Source organism: Periplaneta americana, chromosome 11 (assembly GCF_040183065.1).
Source record: "Periplaneta americana isolate PAMFEO1 chromosome 11, P.americana_PAMFEO1_priV1, whole genome shotgun sequence".
Lineage (NCBI taxonomy): Eukaryota > Metazoa > Arthropoda > Insecta > Blattodea > Blattidae > Periplaneta > Periplaneta americana.
In genome coordinates, this window is record NC_091127.1 from 36,445,533 (window position 1) to 36,454,106 (window position 8,574).

Consider the following 8,574-nt stretch of genomic DNA (forward strand, 5'->3'; position numbering starts at 1 on the left):
ATTTATGATGCCTTTTTGCCTGCCTATTTTAGCTATTTATGATGTCTTTTTGCCTGCCTATTTTAGCTATTTATAATGTCTTTTTGCCTGCCTATTTTAGCTATTTATAATGTCTTTTTTGCCTGCCTATTTTAGCTATTTATGATGACTTTTTGCCTGCCTATTTTAGCTATTTATAATGCCTTTTTGCCTGCCTATTTTAGCTATTTATAATGCCTTTTTGCCTGCCTATTTTAGCTATTTATAATGCCTTTTTGCCTGCCTATTTTAACGATTCATAATGCCTAAACTTCCGGTCTCTGATTATAACATATTTATGATTGTGTGCAACCGTGCTGTTCAGCGATCTGCGGTGAGTGTTTAGGGAAGAATTTTTAAGGGAAACTAGCGCTGAGATATTTCCGGTTATTTTGTAAGTGAACATAGTTGAATTTGTAAGAGTTTTTTTTTTTATAAGATGGATTTGAGAAGGATTTTAAAGGGAAATATTTGCAGAAAGGAAATTGTACAGGAATGTACCATAATAAATAACGTGTGAAATGAGAGATGCTTAGCAATTTAGTGCAAACGTTGTGGTTTCTAGTGAAGGAAAGAAACGTAGGGCTGTAAAACACACTATACGATGTAATGTGAAGAAAGCAAAACTTGTATTAATTCAATAACCACTGAATAATAGTGAAACACAATAAATAATAATGAAATGAACACAGTTCAACTTCGTTTCAACGTCCACTATTACGCTAGTCAGTACTGACAACATCCCTAAACAAAAATCACCAGGCTTTGAAAATTCTGTACAGGTTCGTGTATGCAAGGTATAACAAAATGCTAAACTAACCTAACCTAACCTGTCACAGATTCGTATATGTAAGTCTCAGCGTGAGACTAGCGTAAAATTTCGTAATGTCACTGAAGTGATGTTGGTATGACTGATAAGACAGTTGAAGGCGCATAAACGGAGTAGGAAGGGAAATACCAAAGCCCTAGTTTAACCAATGTTTAATATGAATAACCTCTGAGTGTACCGGTATTATTTGTATGCAACATTATATTTGAATTTGTACTGAATATATGAGTAAGTAAGTAACTAAAATAAGATCTTTCTAATAAGACAGTAATCATACATTAAGTTATTCTTTAAATGACACAAAAATTGTTCTCTTCTCTTTTAATCAGTACAGACAGTAAGTTACTACAGTAAAATTGACTTTTTATTTTTCAAAATTAGTAACATGCAATTCAAGGCTGGGTGTGCCGAAAAAATTAAAAAAATTGACCAAAACTTGTCGAGAGTAATCTCTTGGTGTTTTGAAATGATTGGGGACAGCCTATGTGTACTTAATTCAATCTCTAAGATACTGAGACGAATATAGGCTATATTGTAATCTGTAGTAATTATGGGACACTAGCAAGGTTTGACTAATATGAATGTATCACTTTTATTGTATATAATTAAACACTTCAGTTTTTAATCTGGTGTATTATTAAAAGGGCAGGTATTTCACTGCAAACCCAGTATTTTCCAATCTCACCTATTTTCCCCTTCCTTTTAGTCTCCGCATACAAACCATATACAGTATATTAATTGTATTGTATTGTATTGTATTTACTTACATTTCATGATATTCGTACATCGCTTCACGGCTAGAATATGGAACATGTCAAAAAAATCTTAAACTACTACAAAATCTTGTTTGTCTGTCTGTCTGTCTGTTTGTTTGTTTGTTTGTCTATTTATTTATCTATTTATTTATCTATGTATTTATCTATCTATTTATCTATGTATTTATCTATCTATTTATCTATCTATTTATCTATTTATCTATCTATTTATGTATTTATTTATTTATTCTGGTGTAGTTAAGGCCATCAGGCCTTCTCTTTCACAACACCAGGAATACAAATACAATAATAGAAATAAACAGAAAAAAATACACTACAGTAGAACCCCGTTTATCTGCCACCCTATTAACCGATTGGCGGATTATCCGATTATCTTTCTCTCGCTCGTTTTTTTTTTTTCGCTACAGAAACGTATGAAATTGATACTGTTGTACGCTATATTAGTATACGTATTTTTTTCTAGAGTGTTATTACAAACATTTACACTTAGGCCTACACAGTTTTGGTCTACTGTTCGAGTTGCTGTGCTCTATTACTTCTATATAAAATTTTTTCCATGAGTTTAAAAAAACGTGTTGTGCTAAGTGTCGAATAAAATCCAAATAATTAAGTGGTTGGGGAAAGAGAAATTGTGAGTCATCTCGCATCACGATACGAGACTGATGTTACAGCTATGAGCGATTTAATAAAAATCAAGGATAAAGGGTATACAGTATGTAAATCTACAACATGAGACCTTTACTATTCCTATCTTTCCGTTGACAGCCATTAAAAGGAGTTTCTTTTACCTCTTAAAAACACGTCTTTGCCAACCGAACTTAAAGAAATAAATATCAAAAGTCCTTCAATAACTGTCTATTCAATAGACAGTTATTGAAAGACTTTTGATATTTATTTCTTTAAATTTGTTAACTTGTCGGACCAACATGCCTTTCAAAAACCGAACTTAAATTAATGAACTTCTGATTCACTACCTAGCGTATTAAACACAAGACCACGGAGAAAATAGCCAGTGTTATTCACTTAATTTACGAAAATATTTTATGGTACGGATTATCCATTTTTCGATTAACCGTTCAGTCAACCACCTTCATTACCGCGGATAATAGGGGTTCTACTGTATATACAAAATAAAGCTACACAAAAAATAAAGAGAGAGAGAAAAAAACACTATAAACAAAGTCAAGCCACACAAAAATATACACAGGTTGGAGTCACACAAACTTTAAATGAGTGATTAAGTCTCATAATTAATTGTATCCTAACTAATTAACTAACATAAACAAGAAACTTGCAATTATAGTCACAGTCTAGTTGAAATATATACAGAAGAGTTTTACAATTCTACTAGTACCACAGTCTAGTACATATGCATAAGTAATGACCAGGGAAAGGATTTATATGTAAATACATATTTACTTATAAAGCTAATATAATTTATATTTTGCATTATCTTTATGTTTCACAATGTGTAGGGTTGAAAAATCCTACTTTTATTTTCCATATTTTTCCATATTTTAGAGTTTAGTACATATTTTCGTTAATTTCCATATATTTTCCATATTTCATATAAAACAGTCCATATTATATTAGGTTTAACAATAAAACAAAACAAAATTCCATTAACTTTTAAAAATACATTTCAACAATAGAGATTTAAACACATGTTCAGTAATCCCTTTAACATCAGAGTTATTTGAAAATTAGCAGTCCTATCAACAATGGGAAAGTAAGTTACAAAACTGTATTAATTTAATTTAAAATTTTTAACAGACTTCAGTTGTGCAGCTCAACAGTTAAATGCCAGTCAGAGTACACATAGGTTCAGTTTTGTAAATCATACTATAAAGACGGTAAATATGCCAAAAGTACGTCATTCAGTCAATTTAAAATCAAAACTAACAAGTTACATTTCAGAATTTAAAGAAGATGGTTTATCAACTGACAATAAAATATTATTTTGTAATTTGTGTCAGTGTGCAGTATCATCTACACAAAAGTTCCTGGTGCAACAACACATTACAACTAGTAAACATCAGGCCAACAAACAACTAAATTCCAAGCAGAGACAATTGTTTTTAACACAACCAACAACATCGAATGTAAGATCTGAGTTTAACATCGACCTGTGCCGTTCTCTCATCTCTGCTGATATTCCTCTCTACAAAATAAAGAATAAGGTCTTCAGGGAATTCCTTGAAAAATATACTCAACATACAATCCCGGATGAGTCAACACTTAGGAAGACGTATGCTCCATCCATCTACGATGAGACAATACAGAAGATAAGAGATGAAATTAAAGATAGTTCAATTTGGGTTTCCATTGATGAGACTCCCGACAAAGAAGGTAGACTTGTTGGTAATGTAGTTATCGGTTTGTTAAGTGAACAATATTCTGAACGAATTCTTTTACATTGTGATGTTCTAGAAAAGTGCAATAACAAAACTATAGTTAAACTGTTCAACGAAGCTATGGGTATCCTGTGGCCAAAGGGTATTATGTACGATAATGTGTTATTCTTTATTAGCGATGCTGCCCCTTATATGGTCAAAGCTGGACAAGCATTATCTGTTGTATATCCTAAATTGACTCATTTTACTTGTGTGGCGCATGCATTTCATCGTGTGGCAGAAGTGGTCAGAGACAATTTCCCTAAAGTAGATTTGTTGATTTCATCAGTGAAAAAAGTATTTCTCAAAGCTCCCAGTAGAGTTAACGTGTTGAAAGAAATGTACCCTGAAATTCCATTGCCACCAAAGCCAATTTTAACTAGATGGGGTACATGGCTAGAAGCAGTTGAATATTATGCCGAACATATAGACTCTATTAACAATGTTCTCCTTGCATTGGACTCTGAAGATGCAGTCTCAATTGATACTGCGAAAACAGTTACCTGTGACATAAGTGTGAAGAATGACTTAGCTCACATTCAGCATACATTTTCATGCATCATAAAAACGCTCAAAAGTCTCCAAAATAGGCACCTTTCACTATCTGAAAGTTTTGAAATTATAAATAGTACTGTGGAACAACTGAATCGTGGTAGAGGTAAAGTTGCAGATGCAGTAAGAGCTAAGGTGGACACTGTACTTTCAAAAAACCCTGGATATGAAGAACTACAAAAGGTTGTTGCTGTGATGAGTGGTGAATCAACAGTGAAGATTAACTTGGATTTATCCCCAGCAGACATTGTGAAATTGAATTATGTACCAGTTACTTCTTGTGACGTCGAACGCTCTTTTAGTCAGTATAAATCTATCCTCAGAGACAATAGAAGAAGATTCACTTTTCAGCACTTGAAAGAAATGTTTGTAACCTATTGTTATGGTAACAGACAATAAAAATTGTGTTTTGTTGAAACTACATTGGAAGATAAGGTACGTCCATTATATTTTTTGTTTAGTTTGATTAAAATGTACCAATATTTAACGTACATAGTCATTTTTTTATAATTTTAAGTCCATATTTAATTCCATATTTTGGTAAAAATCCATATTTAATTCCATATTTTGGTAAAAATAACTACATATATATTTACATATTTCATATATTTTTAGTCCATATAAATCCGTTCCCTGGTAATGACTTAGTGATTCAAGATGGCGCTCATCCCGTCGGATCCCGGCCACTTCACTCGTAATGAGTGCACCTCTGTACATAGTGCGTTGGACATTGTGCCACTGTCCATGTTCTGTGACACAGTACATAAGGGTAGGCCACCAAAGGGAAAACTGAGAGGTAGAACTTAAACTGAGGGGATTCGATCCGGCATCGAACTGGAATCCTGTGTGACTTAGTGGATAAAGCGTCAGCACGTAGAGCTGAAAACTCGGGTTAGAGTCCCGGTGCCGGAGAGAATTTTTCTCTGTTCTATCCATCCTTCATCATATGATAACGCAGAATTCCTGCATGGAAATATCATATGTACTTCGGTATATCATAATAATATGATGTGCGTAAATAATCACTTCGTGATTCAAGACGGCACACATTCCGTTGGTGCAAGAATAGTTCGTTTAACGTGTTTCTAAATTAGTCTTGAATACATTCCTTAACATACCACTCCAAAGCAATATGAATATAGCGTGGATTGTGTACGAAGGTAATTTTTTGTGTTGGCCTCATTGCGCAGCTTTGTTTACGTAAATAAAAACACATTAAAGTTAATATAGTACATAAATATTATTTTAAGAACCACAGGAAACAAATGTGGGTACATGATGAGCAAAAGAACGTCATTTCATTGCAGTTTGTGAAATGACTCCGATAATCTAGAAAATTAACAGTTCCTGTGAGCTCCAAGGTAAAATACTAATTTTTATTCAATTTTTTTTGGTGCAGGTGAAATAGGCCTACTTGTCTTTTACGACAATATTCGTAAAAAATACGATTATATTCCTTAGACAAAAAAATAAAATCTAGTAAAAATATTATTTTACGTGGCCCAAATAAAGTTTAAATATACATTACCGTAGTTCACCCAAATATATAATTAAGCAATAAAAATATGTAGGCCTATCGTTATCTTACTGAATAATTAATATTTAATATGTATGTATCGCGTGTACAATATATTTGTAAAATTATTTCATCCCTGATTGTCAATTGGTTCATAAATAAACGCAATGCAAATCAGACATAAAATTTTATTACCTTCTAATAGCATTACATTTAACTACATATCACTCATTCATCGTTAGTTTCGACAGTATATCAAATTTTCTGTGTCTAAGGGTCTGCTTTAATTATACCTTATTAAGCATTTGTTCTCAGTCCTCGATTCACTCAGGAGTTTCTGTAGTGACATAAAGCCTATGTCCATCTGAAGAAACTACACTTTCCAATGATGAAAGAACTATCCAAATCGATTAAATAGTTTCCTAAGATTACCTCATACAATCACACAAACACTCTCTCTTCATAATAATATTTAGTATATTATAAACACATGAATATCATCCGTATAAAAAGGATTGTTAAATGAATATTAATCCGATTGTTGTCAAAGGTCGCTTTAAATAAATGCAGAGTCATTCGTTTTATCTTTATTATTCGTATATTAATCTGAGGTGACAATAGCATAAAAAGCATTGTTATTTTAAAACTCATGTATCTCGTTAAATATCAGTCCTATAAAAAATTTGCATAGAATAAAACTTATCGGAAATCGCTTTTAAAGAAACTTTTGCTATGTAACATTTTTCATGAAACTCAATAATAAGGAAGATATTTCTATTTATTTAATTCTGGCAACCTTCACCCCTTTTAAACAAAGTATTTTAAATGCCATATAGCCTAAAATCTTAGTACATACCATTCCATATTTCATGGACAAATTGAAGTAACAGACCTCATGGTTGGAGCGCGCGGAACTATTCCCGGTTTCTTCTTCCAGACCTGGCAATGTTTAGGCCTACAGAGGAAGGCAATTGATGACATCGTTCTTGCAGCTCTTAGAGGATCAATATTTCTACTCCGAAACCATCTCTACGGTCAACAGTGATCTTCAAATAATTAATTAGTACCTAATTATTTATTCAATCATTTTTTGTCATTGTTGTAAGACTCCATTAACCTTAAGCATATGTATGTTACTTATACTTTCAACTGCCTATTGCACAATATGCTCTGTCTTTGTGGCAGCCTGTTAATGCAGGGAGCTGTTATCGTTTAGATAAATGAATAAATATTCCACTTTTCATAGAAATCGGTTCAGCCATTATCGCTTGAAAAGGTAACAAACATCCAGACAGACAGACAGACATAAAAACAATAATTTCAAAAATGCGATTTTTGGTCTCAGGATAGTTAATTATACATGTTAACACCAATTATTTAAAAAAAAAGCGAAAATTAACAGTAAAATTTCGGTTACAGATTTATTGTTAGTAGAGATATAGATTTCATGAAAACGTAATAGAACACACAAATATTGGGCAAATCGCAATATAGCGAACGTAGAAGTTCCGCCCACGACCCCTTCCACTTTTCCCCTACTAGCTCACCAGACACTCTACGTGATAGGCTAGTGTTGTGTCGAATGCACATTTCATGTGGGTGGGGATAACTTCCCCTATTGGCGTTCGCTATTTGCGATTTATCCCAAATATTTATTTAAACTAATATTAACTCTTTGCTAGATATATCTACCGATGTAACTCTTTTCGTAATTTTACTAACGATATAAGCAGTATAACGAAATAAAAAAGGAAATATATATTTTTTTTTCTGGGAAAACTACTAAGTTTTGATCCTATGTTGTATGAACATTTTTTTTTGATCCTGTAGACCGTCCCCGACGACTGTGAAAAGGACGGCACTTATACCCCTTACACTCTATATTTCTGACATCCCCATTTCTGGTCCCATGTAATTCTGGTGTACAGTAGGTCCATATATATATATTTTTTTTATTTTCTCTCAACCGGATGTCCGCATCTGAAAACGAACGTAGATTCAACCATCGAATTATTAAAACTTTTAAATACAATGCAGTCCAGTCTTCTGAATGACGTTCGTTTAACTTCATAAGATTATTTTTAATCACGTTGGGTTGGACCTCAAGACAGTAAAATGCCAAAGTAACTCATATCCTTGCTGCTGTCTGAATTTTGTCATTTTCAAAGGCAAAGCTGAGTGTAAGCCAACAATAAAAAATTGTCTACTTATTCATAAACGTCTTTCTTTAAATTTGACTAGACATATAGGCCAGAAACAAAGGCATGTTTAAAAAAAAAAGATAAACAACGTTTCATAAACTGCAAATACTTCAAAGCGTACTTATCACCCGTGTAGAGCCCTCTTTTATCTGTTCCATAAATGCCAGAGAACTGAAATAAATGGAGTATGACGACATCGTCATGGAAGAAATATTCTCCATTAACTTATTTATTTAGTAACTACTTGGAAAAATCTTATTTTACTCGAACATATATTATGCTTATTCCG